This window comes from Muntiacus reevesi, chromosome 9 (assembly GCF_963930625.1).
Source record: "Muntiacus reevesi chromosome 9, mMunRee1.1, whole genome shotgun sequence".
NCBI classification, from domain to species: domain Eukaryota; kingdom Metazoa; phylum Chordata; class Mammalia; order Artiodactyla; family Cervidae; genus Muntiacus; species Muntiacus reevesi.
In genome coordinates this window covers 61,632,005-61,649,178 of record NC_089257.1, presented here as the reverse complement: position 1 = coordinate 61,649,178, position 17,174 = coordinate 61,632,005, and the positions used below count along the sequence as shown (strand labels likewise).

The window sequence follows — 17,174 nt, the reverse complement described above, 5'->3', positions numbered from 1 at the left end:
GGTCCGTTTCACCATAGATAGTATACATGCTGTTCTTTCAAAACATCCCACCCTCACGTTCTCCCCCAGAGTTCAAAAGTCTGTTCTGTACTTCTGTGTCTCTTTTTCTGTTTAGCATATAGGGTTATCGCCACCATCTATCTAAATTCCGTATATGTTTTTTTTTTAAAACGAAATCAGAGTCATACTGTACACACTATTCCTTAAGCTGTACTTTCACTTAGTGATATTATTATCAATGCTGCTCTATGGCAGTAAATATCCCTCTGCACCCTTATTTTTGATGAGGGTTGAATGTGCTGCTTTTTGGGCAGAGGCCCAGCTGGGGAAACACCAGCTTCTTCACCTTTCTGGGCCTTGGCTCCCTCGTCTGATAAATGGGGTGGATAATCCAGTCCTCTCTAGCTCACAGGTTGCTAAGAGAACCAAATGGTATGATGGATGAGGACGTGTCAGGAGGCAGGAAGCGCTAGGGGATTCCCGGGGGCCCCATCAGTAAGGCCACACCCCCTGTCTTCTCCCCGCAAAGGGTTGAGTGCCTGGGCCCTGGAGTGCACTGGCTCAGCCCCCCTACCCAACCAGGCTGAGAGATGCAGGCACTGCATGAGGCTCAGCCTCTCTGGCTCACGTTCGCTTTCACAGTCACGTCTGGCTGTCATAACTTGGCATTTGACGTCCTCATCATCTGGACCCTGCCTTTCTGTCCACATCACTCTGTACACGACGCCTTCCGACCAAATCCGACTGGACTGTTCCGAGGAATAGGCCACGTTTCTGTGTCTCCTTCCTCCCTCCTTCCCGTTTTTGTGCCACTTTTTGAGTCTGTTATCAGCACTGGAGTCACGTCAATGAGTGATTCAGTCCCAGCCTCCAAGGACCCCAGAGCTGTAGAAGCTACAAATCTAATTTTGGGGGGAGGGGGGCCACACAATGAGACTTGTGAGATCAAACTGGGGCCCTTGGCAGTGAGAACACAGAGTCCTAACCACTGGGCCCCCAGGGAATGCCTGATGCTACACGTCTAGACTCCCGTTCCTGCGGTTCCCTAGAAGGCCTAGGCCCTTTTCCACCTATGGCTGTCCGACTCAGGCCACCTCCTTTGGGAAGCTTCCCCGATCCTCTCACCCTATTGTGGCTCTTTTCTGCCTGGGAATGTGGTTGTTCACACCTCTGGCTTCTCCTCTGCCAGATGATGAGCTCCTCAGAGCAGCCTCTGAGTCTTTTCCATCCCTGTATCCCCGGTGCCGGGCCCAGCCTCCGGTCATAGTAAGTGCTCAGTCAACATTTGTGGCCAGACAGATGGCAGTGGAAGACAGAGACGAGAGACTTGCAGGCAGGATGGAGTGATCAGTGGCATGGAGTGATCGGTGGCATCGAGTGAATGAATGAACGCCCTCTAGTCTCCCTGCCGATTTTGCTTTATTCCCTCTCGATTGGCTTTTGTCTGAGTTTTTCCCTAACTCTGAACTTGGCTCAGCCCCCTGATCTACCTGGGCCTGCCATGCCCTTCAGTGGGCTCACTCCTGAGTCCTGTCATCAGCCATCCTTGCTTTCTTATTTCACTCTATTGAGCACCATCAGTTAAGATCAACCTCAGGCCCTGGACTGACCCCGAGGTAGGGGATGGCCTAAATGGGCCCCCAAGGGAGTCTGCTTTCCAGAGTGGGAACTCGGGGCTACACTTGCCTCTGCATGATGGAGGCGGGAGCAGAGCATATTCCTCTGAAGGCTCCTAAGACTATGGTCAGTGAAGTATGCTGCCCTTCACACCTCCCCTAAGAAGGTACCAGCCAGGTCTCTCTAGGTCAGAATGGTATCCCCATGTTTGGCACACAGCTGGCACTCAGGACATGCCTGCTGAATAAACATATCTTTGGCCCTCGAAGCCAGGCCCTTGCCACGTTCTGAAAGCTTCCCTATGCTCGCCTCCTCTGCATCCGGTCACATCCACACAGCCCTTCAAGGTCCACCTGGGGTACCGCCACCCCACCCCTCCAGCCATCCCCTTGGCCGGTCTCTGGGCTTCTGACTTGTCCCCAACAGAGAACACTGTGGGTGGTGGGGGAATCGTGGAGGTGGCCCTAAGCAGCAGGTCGGGGGTGCTGGCTTCTAGCCCGGCTCCATCTAGAGCTCGCCTTGGCACCTCGGCAGGTCACTTCCCCTTTCTGAGCCCTATTCTCCTCCCCTGGGAGGGAGCAGACTGGACTTCAGCATCTCCTTGGTCCTTTCTGGCCTCCACTGTCTGATTTCTCTGAACCACAGCCCAGCCCAGCTGTGCCCCACCCCAGACACCGTCCCACAGTGAGGTCAGTGGGCCAGTCAGCCCAGTTCTCCTGCTGACTGGCCAGTTGGTGAGGACCTAAGCCCTAGGCCCTCCCAGCAGAGTAAGTGGGTGCTCCCTCCCCCACCCCCCAGCCTCCACTCCTCAAGTCTGCTGGAGGCTGCCCAGCAGCTGAGATAATGTGGGTATAATTGGGGAACTTTCACCACACAAAGCCGGGAACAGGAAAAGCCAGTTGGGAGGGCTCGGGCCACTGGGGGGCAGGGGAGAGGGCGGGGTGGGGATGGCAGTGGTAGGACGGGTGTAGACACCAGGATCCTCCTTGGGATTGGTGCCAGGGCACGGTGGTGGGACCTACAGTAAGACACAGCCCATCAAGCCTGCAGCGACCCCATCTCCTTTCACCTACTGGGGTGTGGGGACAGGTGGTGTTCAGTGCCTGGAGCACAGATTGACATTCATTTTTCACATCTTCAGCAGTGACCTCACCCTGCAGAGTGCCAGCAGGGGGGAAGGCGGACAGTAGCCGGGGCGTGGGGCGGGGAGGCCGCTGCAAGGGGCTCCGGTGCCCCAGGGGCACTGCCTCTCACCCATTATCGCCTCACTAGGCTGGGGTGGCCCTGCCCGCCTTGCATGTGTTTTGGGATGAGGCTGCTGCCTCCCGTCCCGTGTGACTGCCCTAGAAGCAACCCCACGGCAGGCGGGGCAATGAGGAAGGTGCCTGAGTGCCCGCTCACTGGGCACTAAGTGGGTGGCCTGGGCCCCTGCTCCTCTGCCCCGTGATGAGCAGACAGGCAGGTGGGAGGACTTCCAAGGAGCAGGCAGGCGCATCCTGACCTGGGCCTCTGTGCCCACGGCCCACTGTTAGCTTTGTCCGCTATTTGCACCTTAAGCATCTTTGCTGTGTAACTAATTGTCCTTAAGGCAATTTTGCCGAAAAAGATAAAATAATAAAAAAGAAGAGGGACATTAAAAAGGATGTAGTGAAACAGGAGAAACAAAATTGTTGTTGTTTAGTTGCTAAGTTGGGTCTGACTCTTTTGCGCCCTCATGGACAGGCTCTTCTGTCCATGGGATTTCCTAGGCAAAAATACTAGAGTGGGGATCGAACCCACGTCTCCTGCATTGGCAGGTGGGTTCTTTACCACTGAGCCACCGGAGAAGGTGTGTGTGAATGCATGGCAATACTGTGCAGAGAACTGATTTTGTTTTGTGGGTTCTCCTTGTCTAAGCAGTAAGCACTTGCCTACCAAATCTTTCGTTCACAGTATTTTATACTTTTTTTTTCTTTGCTTGTTGATTCGTCTCCTCAGCTGGCATTGAACTTTTTCGTTTTTTACTGAAGTTTCTTCCTTTATTGAGAGAGGTATCAGTTTCCAAACATTAGGGTGCATGTTTGTAATTGACCCTTGAGTTGCACTGGGAAAGCCTCCACACTGTAGTGTGTTCTTAGCACATTGTCTCATGTCTGTTGATAGACTCAAAAAAGTTTTATGGGAAATGAGGGCTCAACTCTGTACTTCGGAAAAAAGTTTTATGGGAAATGAGGGCTCAACTCTGTACTTCGGAGGCCCTTGGCCTCTTTCTCCTCCAATGTAGTGTGTTTAAAAATATAAAACCAACTCTTAGGGCAAACTGTCATCTTCTGTCAGCTTAATAAAGCCATCAGTAATATCACTAACTGGAAGAAAAGCACCTCAACCAGATGAAACCAAACTGTCAGCCAGTTATTTCATCTTTCATGGCAAAATTGCCTCATAGCCAATTCATCATGTGGCCAAGTGTTTGCAGTAAAAATGCTTTCGGTGAAAGTACCTAGAACTGCTGTTGTTAGCAGGGTCGGGTAGGGCATAAGGGAACCCTTGGAGTTTGGGGCTTGGGGTCACTGAGAACAAGGATCCCAGAGGTGAAATTGGGAGGGTGTGGGGAGACTGATAAGGGTTGAAGACCCTCCCTTACCTTCCCCCCACTCCAGGCTCAGGGACTTAGAACCTAATCTCCCCATCTGCGGGATCCAGGTCGGGTAGAATGTCTCTCGTTCTTTAGATTGGGTGGATTGGGAGGTTTTCAGAGAGGGGGGCACACTCCATCCCAGCAACTCTGATAGCTGCAGGCACCACGAAAAAGGAGGAGAAAGGGCTAGATGGGGGTGCGGCCCAGGAACAGGGCCCTTCTCTGTGCAGAAGAGGTGGGTCGGAACCCTTTTCTGGGTTTCCTCACCATCACAATCATCATCATCACCATTGTCATCATTTCTCATTTATGAAGGAGGCCTCCCTTCCTGGAACTTCACTCAACAAATGCTTATTGGGCACCTACTGAGTACTAGGCATGGTGGGGGTTCTCCTAGTTCCCCTCTTCCAGGAAGCCCTTCTGGACACTCATCACCTCTTACTCAGCTGACACCTCTATTCTATTGCCCAACTGCATATTACTTGAGTCTGCACCCTTTTCTGTTTCCTGACATGTGTGTTTAGCATGTTTTCTATTGTATCCCCACTGTCTCTAAACAGACCACAGTTCCCTTGTGGGAGAGGGAAGGAGCCAGGTTTGGCTTTGGGTTGAGCTGATCGTGTCATGGCTGAGAACCCTACAGACTGTCTCTGGTTCCCTTAACAACTAGGGCTGTTCCATCAGCTATCTGGTGGACAGAAGGCACTATCTCTTCTTCCCCACAGGCTCCCTCTTTTCTTCTATGAACTTTTTATTTTGTGCTGGGATGCGGCCGATTAACAATGTTGTGATAGTTTCTGGTGAAGAGTGAAGGAATTCAGGCATACATATACATGTATCCATTCTTCCCGTGATTCCTCTCCCATCCATACTGTCACCTAACATTGAACAGTGTTCCCTGTGCTATACAGTAGGTCCTTGTTGGTTATCTGTTTTAAAGATAGTAGTGTGTACATGAGAAGCAGAGGGTGCCCCAGATGTGGGAATCAGGACCACGAAAAAGGTACCACAGTGGAGCTCAAAGGACCAGGCAACACATCATTTTACAAAGGAGATGAAGGTCCAGAGTGGTTGGGTCACTTGCTTGGAGATACAGAACAGTAGCACCCAGCCCAGTACTCTTGCCACCCTGCCATAAAAATATACCCAGGTTCTCCAGCTAACTCCCCAGGATCTCATTCTGGGTGGTGTCCCTCCTGGAATGTAACCTCAGCGTCTCAATTGGCACAGAAACACCTACAGTACTGCAATCACCGGGCCTGCGGGCTAGCCTACACTGGGCTTGGTGGGCAGGTAGGTCAAGGGACTGGGGGCAGGGATGGAGTCCATTGACTGGGTGTCAGGTGCTCGGTCAGGAACAGGGAATTTTAGGAACCCAGGTTGGGGGCACCTGCAGGGGGCCGCTATGTGCAGAGCAGGAAAAAGCCAGGGAGGTGGGGAGTGATGGGGGAGAGTGCCTGTGTCCTTGGCAGAGGGGTTCTTGCATCAAGGGGATATCAAAGAATGAGTCCGTTGCTTTTCCTGACCTTGAGCACTGCTTATTTTGTCCCTGATCATCCTATGAGCTCTAGGGTCTGGGATCCAGGTCTGCACCCGTGCCTCAGTTTCCCCACCGGGGCTGAGGTTGGGCAGTTTGGGCCTCCTGTACGGCTTCTCAGAAGTGCTGAGCCAAGAAGGCAGGCGTCGGGCCGGCCTCCGAGACGTCATGGACCTGCAAAAGCCCCAGCTCAGCAACAAAACACAAAGGCTCCTCAGTTGTGGCCGACAAACCTGCTCCCCAAGGCCCTGCCCTGCCTGCCATTGAGCTAATCCAAGGCTGGGGCCACAGGTTCCCACGCAGTTGGGTGTGTCTCAGAGTGTGTGTGTATGTGTGTGTTTGTGTGTGCGGGGGGGGGGGGGGGAAGGGGGGCGCTCTTCTCCCCACACCACCTGGATCAGTTTCTCCTCCTAACCTTTGAAACCTCAGACCCCACTTCTCCCTAGCTGAGCAGGTGGGACTGGGCCCATGTGGTGGGTGAAGGCCGGGGATGGGGCATTCAGAGAATTCGGATATGGGCTACGTCTTCTTCTATGCCCCACTCCTTTCCGGAGACTCTGCCCTGGTGCCCTCAGTCGGGTGGGCAGAAGTGGCAGGCCTGGGTGGGAGACGCTGGGCTTCCCAACAAGGCCTCTCTCAAACCGGCATCCTTTTGGATCCATCTCTAGGGCTTTCCAGGGATGCTCCCTTGCTCCCTGCCCTGGAACTGACAGAAAGGAACAGGACATCCGGGGAGAAACCAGCTAAGTGGTAAGTGGGGATGACTCACTCCCTGTGGCCGCCAGATGAAACCTTGCTGAGTCAGCACAGTGACCTAAAGGTTATAGGTCCCCTCCTCCCAGCCCTGCTACATTCTCCAAATGTCAGCTCCCAGGGCTGGCTGGCTGGCTCTTCTCTTTTTGGTGTCACGACCTAGCCTCCTAGGGGACAGGCTGGTGAGGCAGAAGGAGAGATGTGAAAGCAAGCCCCATTCTGGGGTCATCTTCTTTGGGAAAGTCTTGCCAATCAGTGTCACCTGGACCCAGCCGTTTCTGTCAGCAGGAACCCGCATGAGCAAGGCTCTCACTGAAGTCCTTTGAACTTGTCCTATCTCGTATCTACGCCCCGGGCATGTTTCCCTGTTGGTTCGGGAACTTTCCAAGAGCCTAGGCTACACCTCCAGCCTCCAGCCTCCTTGCTACGTCCAGGATGGGGTCCAGGGTGATGAGGGCAGAGGGCTTGGCAAGGAAAACAGAGAAGCAGAAGCTGGCCCAGCTCTTGTACCTACAACCCCTAGCACCTCTCACCTGGTCCGGGGGCGTGAGGGCCCGAGTCTGCCCCGAGCCCCTGTTAGCTCAGCATGAAGGTGTCCCTTGCCTCCTGCAGCACACGGCCTTTGCCTGGTGGGCTTCTCTCTGGGAGCAGTGCCTCCTGGGGTGGCCCCAGGCTGTCCTGGGTCCTTGAGTTCCCTCCACATCCACCTTGCCAGCAGAGGTGATAACTTCCCATGATCCCACAGTTGGCGGCTAATTGCTGCTGTCCGAATCCAGGCGCCTCTGCCCTCATTTGGGGTCACAGAAACTGCCGATGTTTTCCTCTTAGTTGATGCACCCCCACCCCCAACTCCCCACACGGGGCTGTTTAATGATGGGCTGTGGATGGCGCCCGGCGCCTTGGGCGGATCAGCATAGTGCGTGGGAGAGGAGGGGGCGCAGCAGCCTGGGAAAAGCCCCAGGAGGAGCCGGAGTGGGAGCCCAGGATCTTCCAGGCAGGCCTGGCCAGCCCTGCTCTCTGGCAGTCTGAAAGCCCCGGGGGATTGGTGGGGGGGGTGGGGTGCTCCGGCAGGTCCCATCTCTCCCTGAAACCCAGCAGGACGGGTTGGGGGACAGGGACGAGCCTGGGAATGAGCCTTTGCCTTCTCCCACTGAGGAGCAAGTGGCCAGGGGCGCCTGGACAGCTCTCCTACAGGCTGATTCATGCTGGCTGCCCATCCTCAAAGCCCAGGGCAGGCTGGTCCCGAGTGGCTGCTGACTCCCCTCAGCATCCCGGGAATAGGAGCCTCTCTCGGTTCTGCCCCCTCCCTCCATCGCCAGCCTCCAGGGTCCACCTCTCGGTCCTGTCTCTTCTGCTCATCGTGTACCTGCCACCTCTTCTCTGACCAGGTGGTGGGAAGAGAGTGCTCCTACTGGAGATTGGGAGAGGCGGGCTCTGGCCCCCATTACTTGGCCCTTTTTTTCTGTATGGCCTTAGGTATGGCAGTTTGCTTTTCTGACTTTAGTTTCCTTTTCTGTAAAATAAGAGTTGGACCCCCTGACCCTGGATGACTCGACTTTGGATGTCACCTGTCCAGCTCTCTCTCTGCCCCAGCTCTGCATTTGGCCTTGGATCAGCCTCTGGAACTTCTCAACCAAGCAGTTGCTCTACCTCTGTATACTGCCCAGCTCCTCCAGGAAGACCTCTCAGATTAAGTGGCAAGCCAGGAACACCCAGGCTGTGCAACAGCAGAGCTGGGGTGCACAGGGCTCTTCCAGGGACACGTAATCACCAAGCACAGCTGATACTGGCTCCTAAATGCCTTTGATTTCATCTTTGTTCTCCATCCCCTCTGGCCCCAATCTAGACTTCTAAGTCTCCTCCCCCCGGCTCAGCCCCTTCCCTGCCCCTCCACCTCCAGCAGAGTCTCACTTCCTTATTTTCTCAACATTCCTGGGCTGGGAAATCCCAGTTAAGTAAACCCCAACCCCTCTCCTTTGAACCTAGCACCTGCTATCTCATCCCAGGTGCCTTGACCCCTTCTCCCCAGGCCTTGCCCCTGGGGCAGGCCACAGTCATCTCTCACTGCTGCCTACTGTCCTACTGTGACAAAGATACATACCTGCCTCCAGGCTTGCCCCTTTAAAACATAAAATCATGATTTAAAATCCTTCCATGGCTTCCTGCAGTCCTGAGGATCAAGTCCAAAGTCCTTTTGGGCTTTGGATCTCATCCTGGGCATTCCAGTCTCCAGCAGCCTCCTCCTGCCTTTCTCTCCCACCACACAGGACAAGACCACCAGTTCCCTGCCATGTTCTTCCCTCTGTTAAACACTTGCCTAGGGAGTTCCCTGGTGGTCCAGTGGCTAAGACTCCCCGCTCCCAAGGCAGGGGGCCCGGGTTTGATCCCTGGCCAGGGAACTAGATCCCACATGCCTCAACCAAGAGTTTTCAAAAGTGAAAGTGGAAGTCACTCAGTGGTGTCTGACTCTTTGTAACCCCATGGACTACAGTCCATGGAATTCTCCAGGCCAGAATACTGGAGTGGGTAGCCTTTCCCCTTCTCCAGGAGATCTTTCCAACCCAGGGATTGAACCCAGGTCTCCTGCATTGCAGGAAGATTCTTTACCAGCTGAGCCACAAGGGAAGCCCAAGAATACTGGAGTGGGTAGTCCATCCCTTCTCTAGTGAATCTTCCTGGAAGTGAGCCGGGGTCTCCAGCATTGCAGAAGGATTCTTTACCAACTGAGCTATCAGAGAAACCCAAGAGTTTTTATGCCACAATTAAAGATAATGTAATGTGCAACTAAGATCTGATGCAGTCAAATAAATAAAAAACAAACAAAACACACGCCCTACTACCTGCCCACACCTCTTCATCCTTCCTGAAAGCCCTTAGCCATGACTTCTGGGGAAGCTTTCTCCCCCGGATCCCACGAGTGAGGTGTTCCTGCACCCTGAGGGCCCTAGGATCTCAGCTTTCACCGGTCATGGCATTTCCCCTACTGAGTGGAAAGACCAGGACTTCAGCCCTGTGCCTGGGGTCTAGAAAGCATAAGGGGCCTCAAGGGGTTGCTGGAGAAGACTGTGAGCCAGATGGGGTCCCGGGTCAGGCTTCACAGTTTCTCAGGTCTGAGTGCGGCTTCCTGCAAATTCTACTTTAGCTGAGGGGTGGGGCCTGTATGGGAGGACACAGTTTGGTGTGGCCAGTTAGGGCCAGAGGACAGAGGCAGAAGGTGAGGCCTCCCGTCTGCCCGGAAGGAAAGCAGGTGAGGGTGTGAATCTCCTCCTTCTAGAGGCAGCCAGGAAGCCACACCCTAAAGGGTGCAGGTCTGCCTGACCTCTCATAGGTCTCCCAGCCCCACGTCCCCTGCTTGCTCCCTGCTTGCCACTTCCAGATTCTTCCCTCTGTCCTCTGCCCCAGTTCCTAGCACCCAGCCCCACTTCCTTCCTCACTCCAGACCATAAGGTGAAAAATATTCTTCTCACCCCAGTGAGCTGTGGCCCTGAGGCCCTGAGGCTCTGCTCCCCAGGTCTCAGCCCTGCTAAGCCAGCACGCTCCCCAGCTTCACACCACCTCCTCCACAGTCTGGATTTGTCCCCACCTGGCCAGGCTTTTTCAGGGTCCAAGGACCTAGAACCACCTGGCTCTCAGGCCAGCATTAGGACAGGTCCCTTCTCTGCAGCTGACACCAGCTCTCTCCACCCCAGTTGCTGCAGATGACATGTCTCCCAGCAGACACGTGGCAGCCTGGATTCCCCTCGGCAAGTGTGTGTTTTTAACGACACATCTTGGGAAGTGTAGGCAGCAGCCTCCTTGGAAGGCTAGTGTGGGGGTGGGAGAAGCTGGGGGCTGCGAGAAAACACAGGGAGAATCCCCAGACGTCCCAAGGAGAACCTTCTAAAAGCTCAGGGGTGACAGATGCATTGGGTCAGCCCTTGAGCTCCGTGCCAATGGTCACCACCTGTATAGAAGTAGAGGTCTCTTGGTCTGCCTCTTACTGGGAGGGGCCTGTCAGACCACCCCAGGGCCCAGCTCTGCCTAGCTCTGCAGAATCCCCATCCAGCTCCAGGCAGCTGCCTGCTCCAATGGCTGGGGGCTGGGCCTGTGGGAGGAGGGAAGGTAGTCAGGTGGGTTTATAGTGCTAGCTTCAGGGAAGGTTCATTCTAAAAGGTCAGGGTTGGGGAGACTGATAGGGGAGAGGTTAAGAGGAAATGGGGGTGGAGTATGTAAGTAGTTCACCTAGAACCAGACATCCTGGAATGTGAAGTCAAGTGGGCCTTAGAAAGCATCACTATGAACAAAGCTAGTGAAGGTGATGGAATTCCAGTTGAGCTATTTCAAATCCTGAAAGATGATGCTGTGAAAGTGCTGCACTCAATATGCCAGCAAGTTTGGAAAACTCAGCAGTGGCCACATGACTGGAAAAGGTCCGTTTTCATTCCAATCCCTAAGAAAGGCAATCCCACAGAATGCTCAAACTACCGCACAATTGCACTCATCTCACATGCTAGTAAAGTAATGCTCAAAATTCTCCAAGCCAGGCTTCAGCAATACGTGAACTGAGAACTTCCAGATGTTCAAGCTGGTTTTAGAAAAGGCAGAGGAACCAGAGACCAAATTGCCAATATCCGCTGGATCATCGAAAAAGCAAGAGTTCCAGAAAAACATCTATTTCTGCTTTATTGACTACGCCAAAGCCTTCGACTGTGTGGATCACAATAAACTGTGGAATATTCTGAGGGAGATGGGAATACCAGATCACCTGACATGCCTCTTGAGAAACCTGTATGCAGGTCAGGAAGCAACAGTTAGAACTGGACATGGAACAACAGACTGGTTCCAAATAGGAAAAGGAGTACATCAAGGCTGTATATTGTCACCCTGCTTATTTAACTTATATGCAGAGTACATCATGAGAAACGCTGGTCTGGAAGAAGCACAAGCTGGAATCAGGATTGCCAGGAGAAATATCAGTAACCTCAGATATGCAGATGACACCACCCTTATGGCAGAAAGTGAAGAGGAACTAAAAAGCCTCTTGATGAAAGTGAAAGAGGAGAGTGAAAAAGTTGGCTTAAAGCTTAACATTCAGAAAACTAAGATCATGGCATCTGGTCCCATCACCTCATGGGAAATAGATGAGGAGACAGTGGAAACAGTGTCAGTCTTTATTTTTCTGGGCTCCAAAATCACTGCAGATGGTGACTGCAGCCATGACATTAAAAGACGCTTACTCCTTGGAAGGAAAGTTATGACCAACCTAGATGGCATATTAAAAAGTAGACATTACTTTGCAAACAAAGATCCGTCTGGTCAAGGCTATGGTTTTTCCAGTGGTCATGTATGGATGTGAGAGTTGGACTGTGAAGAAAGCTGAGCGCCGAAAGATTGATGCTTTTGAACTGTGGTGTTGGAGAAGACTCTTGAGAGTCCCTTGGACTGCAAGGAGGTCCAACCAGTCCACCCTAAAAGAGATCAGTCCTGGGTGTTCATTGGAAGGACTGATGCTGAAGCTGAGACTCCAGTACTTTGGCCACCTCATGGGAAGAGTTGACTCATTGGAAAAGACCCTGATGCTGGGAGGGATTGGGGGCAGGAGGGGAAGGGGACGACAGAGGATGAGATGGCTGGATGGCATCACCGACTCGATGAACTTGAGTTTGAGTAAACTCCGGGAGTTGGTGATGGACAGGGAGACCTGGCGTGCTGCGATTCATGGGGTCGCAAAGAGTCGAACGCGACTGAGCGACTGAACTGAACAGACTGATATAAGTAGTTCATTCATCCATGAGCACTGACTTTGGACTCAGATAGACCCAGGCTTCTATCTGCTCCTTATTTGCTGGGTGACCGAGCAAGCTGCTCAACATCTCTATGCTTCAGTTTTCTCACGCATAAACTCAGGACTTCCCTGGGGGTCCAGTGGTTAAGAATCTGCCTTCCATTGCAGTGGCTGTAGGTTCGATTCCTGGTTGAGGAACTAAGATCCCATACGTCGCAGGGCAACTAAGAAGATCCAGTGCAGCAAAAAAATAAATAACCCATAAATAAATAAAATAAAAATTTAAAAAAGGGGGGGAAGCATATAGGACTGTCTCATGGGATGTATTTGAAAATTAAATAGTTAACATCAGCCTTTAGCACAGTGCGTGGCATAGTTACACTACACGAATGGTTGTATTATTGTTAGTATTGTGGTCTTGGGGAGAGGTGCGCCGAGGAGTCGGGTAGGCTGGTTTGCATCCCAGCCCTACCAGCCCACCCCGTGATCCTGAGTGAGTCCCTGTCGTGGTAAGACCACTCGCCTTGGCACTGCTAACACTTGGGGGCTGATAATCCCTGGTGGTGCGGGCTGTCCTGTGCACCGTGAGGGCATTTAGCAGCGTCACTAGCCTCTACCTGCTCCATGCAGTAGCAGCTGCCCTCAGGTGTGACACGTTGCCAAGTGTTCCCTGGGGGGCAAACCTACCTCCAGTTAGGACCACTCGCCGAGGGGAAGGGGCATGGAGCTCAGGCAGGGGTGCTAGAATGTGGGGTGGATGTTCAGGGCAGAGCTACCTGGGCGAGGAGGTGGGGTGGGCACAGGGCTGGGGGCACTCTGGAGGGGATGTGTCCGCATCTGTCCAGGGCAGAGGACTTCAGGCTCCAGTCTGGGGAGGAGGTATATGTTTGGGGGGCAGGGCATAGGTGGAGAGAACCAGAGGCCCGGGGAGTTTGGATCCGACTGCTGTTTGCTGTCAGAACACAGGTGACGGAGGGGCACGCAGTCCTAAGAGGACAGGAAAGCATGGGGAAGGGAGAGCTGGGGAAAGAGATGCAGACAGGGGGACACGTGCTGCAGAGAGGCCACGAAGACGAGAGGGCTGTGTTTCTCAGAAAAGGAACGTGGTCGGCAGCATCCTCCTTCGGCTGGTAAACTGCTATCATTTCGGAAGGATTTTCACCTCATTTGGTTCCTGCTTAAGTGAAATCCACAACATGTGTTCTCTGCATTAGTGGAGTGTTTGTGCTTAATTAGTGGCAAATTCTTTCATATTAAAGTCATTACATTTTGCTGTTTGCTCTCCTCACCCCAGGCCTGGCTCGCCTCCGTCTTTCCTTTTAACGCAGGCGGCCTGAGGGCTGCCATACAGGTTGTTCAGCCTCGAGGCCTCAGGAGATGAGCTCGTGTACACACTTATGTACACACACATACACACACGTGCACACACACACACGTACATACACACACACACATACACACTCTCATCACCCCTCCCTGTGGCATTTAGACCCTCCAGCACCAGCCCTTGTGCCCGTCCCACCCTGGGCTGGCATTTGTGGCTCCCAGCATCTCTGTCCACACCCCAGGCTCCTCCACGTGGGCGGGCAGCTCTGAGTCCTACCTCACCCCCCAGCTCCCGCCTCTGGGGGCTCCTCCTAGGAAAGGCTTTAGGGTCAGAATTCTTCCTGCCGGGAGGGACTCTAGGGCTGGAGTGAGAGGGTTCACATGTCCAGGCTGCAGGGTGGGGGCTGGGGCACTGCTGCTCACGGGCCAGTGAGGAGGCAGTGGCCCTGTGACTCAGGCGGCCATGTCCACTTACTCCAGGGCCACAAGCCCAACAAGGGGGCAGGACTGTGCTGGTCTCACCCTGCCCGTGCAGCGGTGAGGGTCCTGGGAAGGATGCTGGGGTGGGGGTGGGGGAAGATGGGCTCTTGACCCTGCTCCGCAGGAAGTCCTGGATCTCAACTGTCTCTAGAGCTGAAATGCAGCAGTCTCCTGGAAGACGCTTTGTAACCAAGACACAGTGGTGACCCTGGACTCTTGGACAAGGTGTGAGGGTCAGAATTAGGGCCCAGGGCAACCTCTTCCCCTCCACCTGCTTCTGATGAGCCTTAAGAAGGAAAAGGGGCCTGAGAAGGGAAGGGTGGCTGCTGCAGGCACCACCAAACCTGCTATTTCATCTATGGGCAGGAAGTACTGGTCCGGACCAAATGAATGATGCTGCGGCCGCATTGCAGCCCGAGGTTTAGCTCAGACATAACATTCCCAGGCAGGGCAGGAGGGGCCAGGTCTCGGCTGGGCCCCCTCACTTCACACATGGTACAAGGACTGAGCTGAGCTCCTGGGACACTTTCTGCAGACCATGCGGCAGGGGATGGGAATAGGGTGTTCAGATGGGGCCTCCTCTGAACCTGGACTCGGGTTCAGGGAAAAAGTCTTGGGTGCAGCAGGAGGGCCCCTCCCTGGATAATCACTCCTGGATGTCTGGTTGCCGCAACCTAGCCCCAGACTCCAGCAGATCAGCGTCTCTCTTCACACGTCTTGGTTCAGGACTGTCTTCACCCCTCCAAGAGACTTTCCTGCCAGCCTATAAGATCTGCTCCCAGGCTTTGGGCAAAGGGAAGGGAGAGTCTTTTAAAGGTCCTTCCATTACATTCAGACACCCACCCTTTTTCATACCCCTACACTCAACCTACTCTGGTTCAGCCACCACCCTCAGCACTGCTCCTCTCCCCAGTCCAAGGCTCAAGTGAAAGTGACCATTTCTCCTTCAAACGTAAGCCATCGGTGCTGGATCCTCAGCGTCTCTGATAACACCGCTTAGCTGTGAAACCCCAAATTGACTGTACCCACCTCAGGGTTAACCCAGAATAGCATCCTCCTCAACCACCAATGTGAACCCCAAAACCAGCCCCAGCCAAGTCTCCACGTCGGTGCCAACCTAGACCACAAGACCTGGGTCACGACCCTAACACGCGTGCTAACCTCTTCCTGGTTTTAACCACAGAATGAAGCAGAATCCTACATGTGAATCTAACCTCAGGTCTGAACTCAGCCTCAGCTCTGCGGCGTCCGGCAAGGCAGGCAGTCACGGCTCATGGCTTTCTTCCTACCCAATAGTTCCCCCTTGGGGCAGCCAAAGAAAGGGGGCTCTTCTAAGGGTCCTGACAATCGAGTTTCAGGGAGAGGCCAGCTGAGCTTGAAGGCCTCCCTATGGGGTGGGTCTGTGTCTGACTGGTGGCTCATTCTGTTTTCTCCCCATGCCACCCCACAGCCCAGGACCTTGTGGATACACCTAGTCCCTGGGCTGTCCTTTCCCCAGCACTCAGGAGGCTGAAAGGGGTGGTACATGTTACCCAGTTTTTCCCACTGCAATTTCAGCATCATCGATCACTAGCATAGGGACCTACAATCGCGTCCCACAACCTTCCCAAAGCCCAGCCTCTCTCACCCATAAAATGGGCTTAAGCACATGTACCCCTTCGGCTGGAGTAAGGATGGAGTGAGGGCCTCTGTGTAAAACGACCTCTGTGGTCCCAGGGTCCTGCCTGCCCTGCAGTGCTCCCAGCACCGGGCTGCCATCTGCCCTCCCTTGCCCTTCTCTTTAGCTCCTTTTCCTGGCCGCACTGAAATCGTCTCCCCCTTCTTGGCAAAATGCTGAGAGGACAGGTCCCTGCCATTGTCATAGCCTATCCTCTTTCCACCCTAGCGGGCAGGTGGGGTGAGAGGGGACTCGAGAGGCAGGAGGAGAAAGCCCCAAGCCCTGTCATTGCCACCTCTCCAGCCCTGCGCGCCCTCCCCTGCCACTGGCAATGCCAGAGTGTGTGTGTGGGTCTTCTTTCCCATTCTCCCCACCTCTCTTCCCCGCCATCCCTCTGCCCAACATGAATCTATCAGGAACCTCGCCCAGTCCCACTTCCAGCTCAGACTTGTTGGGGTTTCAGGAGTTGCTGGGTAGGGGCTGGCATGCCGGGACCTGCTTCTCGTCCTGCCTGGTGGAGAGAGCGAGCACGTAGGCGGCAGGGCACAGTGCCCGGCTGCGAGGATGCAGCCCAGCCTCTGTGGCCACCTGCCTCCCTTCCCTTCCCCTCCCTCCCTCTCCTTCCCATTCCCATGCCCTCCTCGCCCTGCTCACCGCTCTGCCAGGCATGGTCCCTGAAAGTCCAGCAGGGGCCCCCAGAGGGAGCACGTATGCACATGGGGGAGGCGCAGGCCCCCATGTTCCACTAAGTCTGGGAAGTGTGTTGCCCCCTACCTGCTACCTCCCCAAGAGTGAGCCTCTCCCCTTAGAAGCTGAAGCCTGGGGTCCCGTGTGATCCCCACCTCCCGAGGACCGAAAGGACGAAAGTATGACATTCCCTGCCAGGGTCTGCCAATGGCAAGAGCAGGTAACACATGTATATTACCTGTCTGTGCCAGGCTCAGGTCTGAATGTTTACAGATATTAACTCACTTAATCCTCACAACAACTCCGGGAGCTCCATACCATTATTATCTTTTAGAGATGAGGAAACAGAGAGGTCAGGTAACCTGCTCAAGGTCACATGGTGGGTGAAGACTGTTTGGTGTGGCATTCTGGCTCCAGAGGCTCCTCACCACTACACCGGCTGCTCGTGGCCTCCTTCTCCCCGCTGCATGAAGTGACTAGCGGCCAGCACACATATACTGAGGCCCAGAATCATGGGTGAGGGTGCACGTGACGCTTGGGACCCTTGCCTGTTGGGGGCCACGGTGATGGGGCTGGGAGGACAGACGCCGTCCCCTGTCCTCCAGGCTCTGGGTGAGGCTGAGCCCCCTAATCCCACTGCTATCCAGACCACAGGGCCGGCTAGGCCCAGGGCAGCTCTGGCCAAAGGGATAATTCGAGACACCTCAAACTCATTCTTCCCCTGCACTCTTTTCCT

The 17,174-nt window shown here is 54.2% G+C and overlaps 1 protein-coding gene across 2 annotated transcripts in view; it reads right to left on the bottom strand.

Moving 5' to 3' along the window:
* The window catches only part of NECTIN1 (nectin cell adhesion molecule 1), a 98,817-nt gene that overhangs the window by 44,079 nt on the left and 37,564 nt on the right, over window positions 1-17,174 (bottom strand). The window lies entirely within an intron of this gene.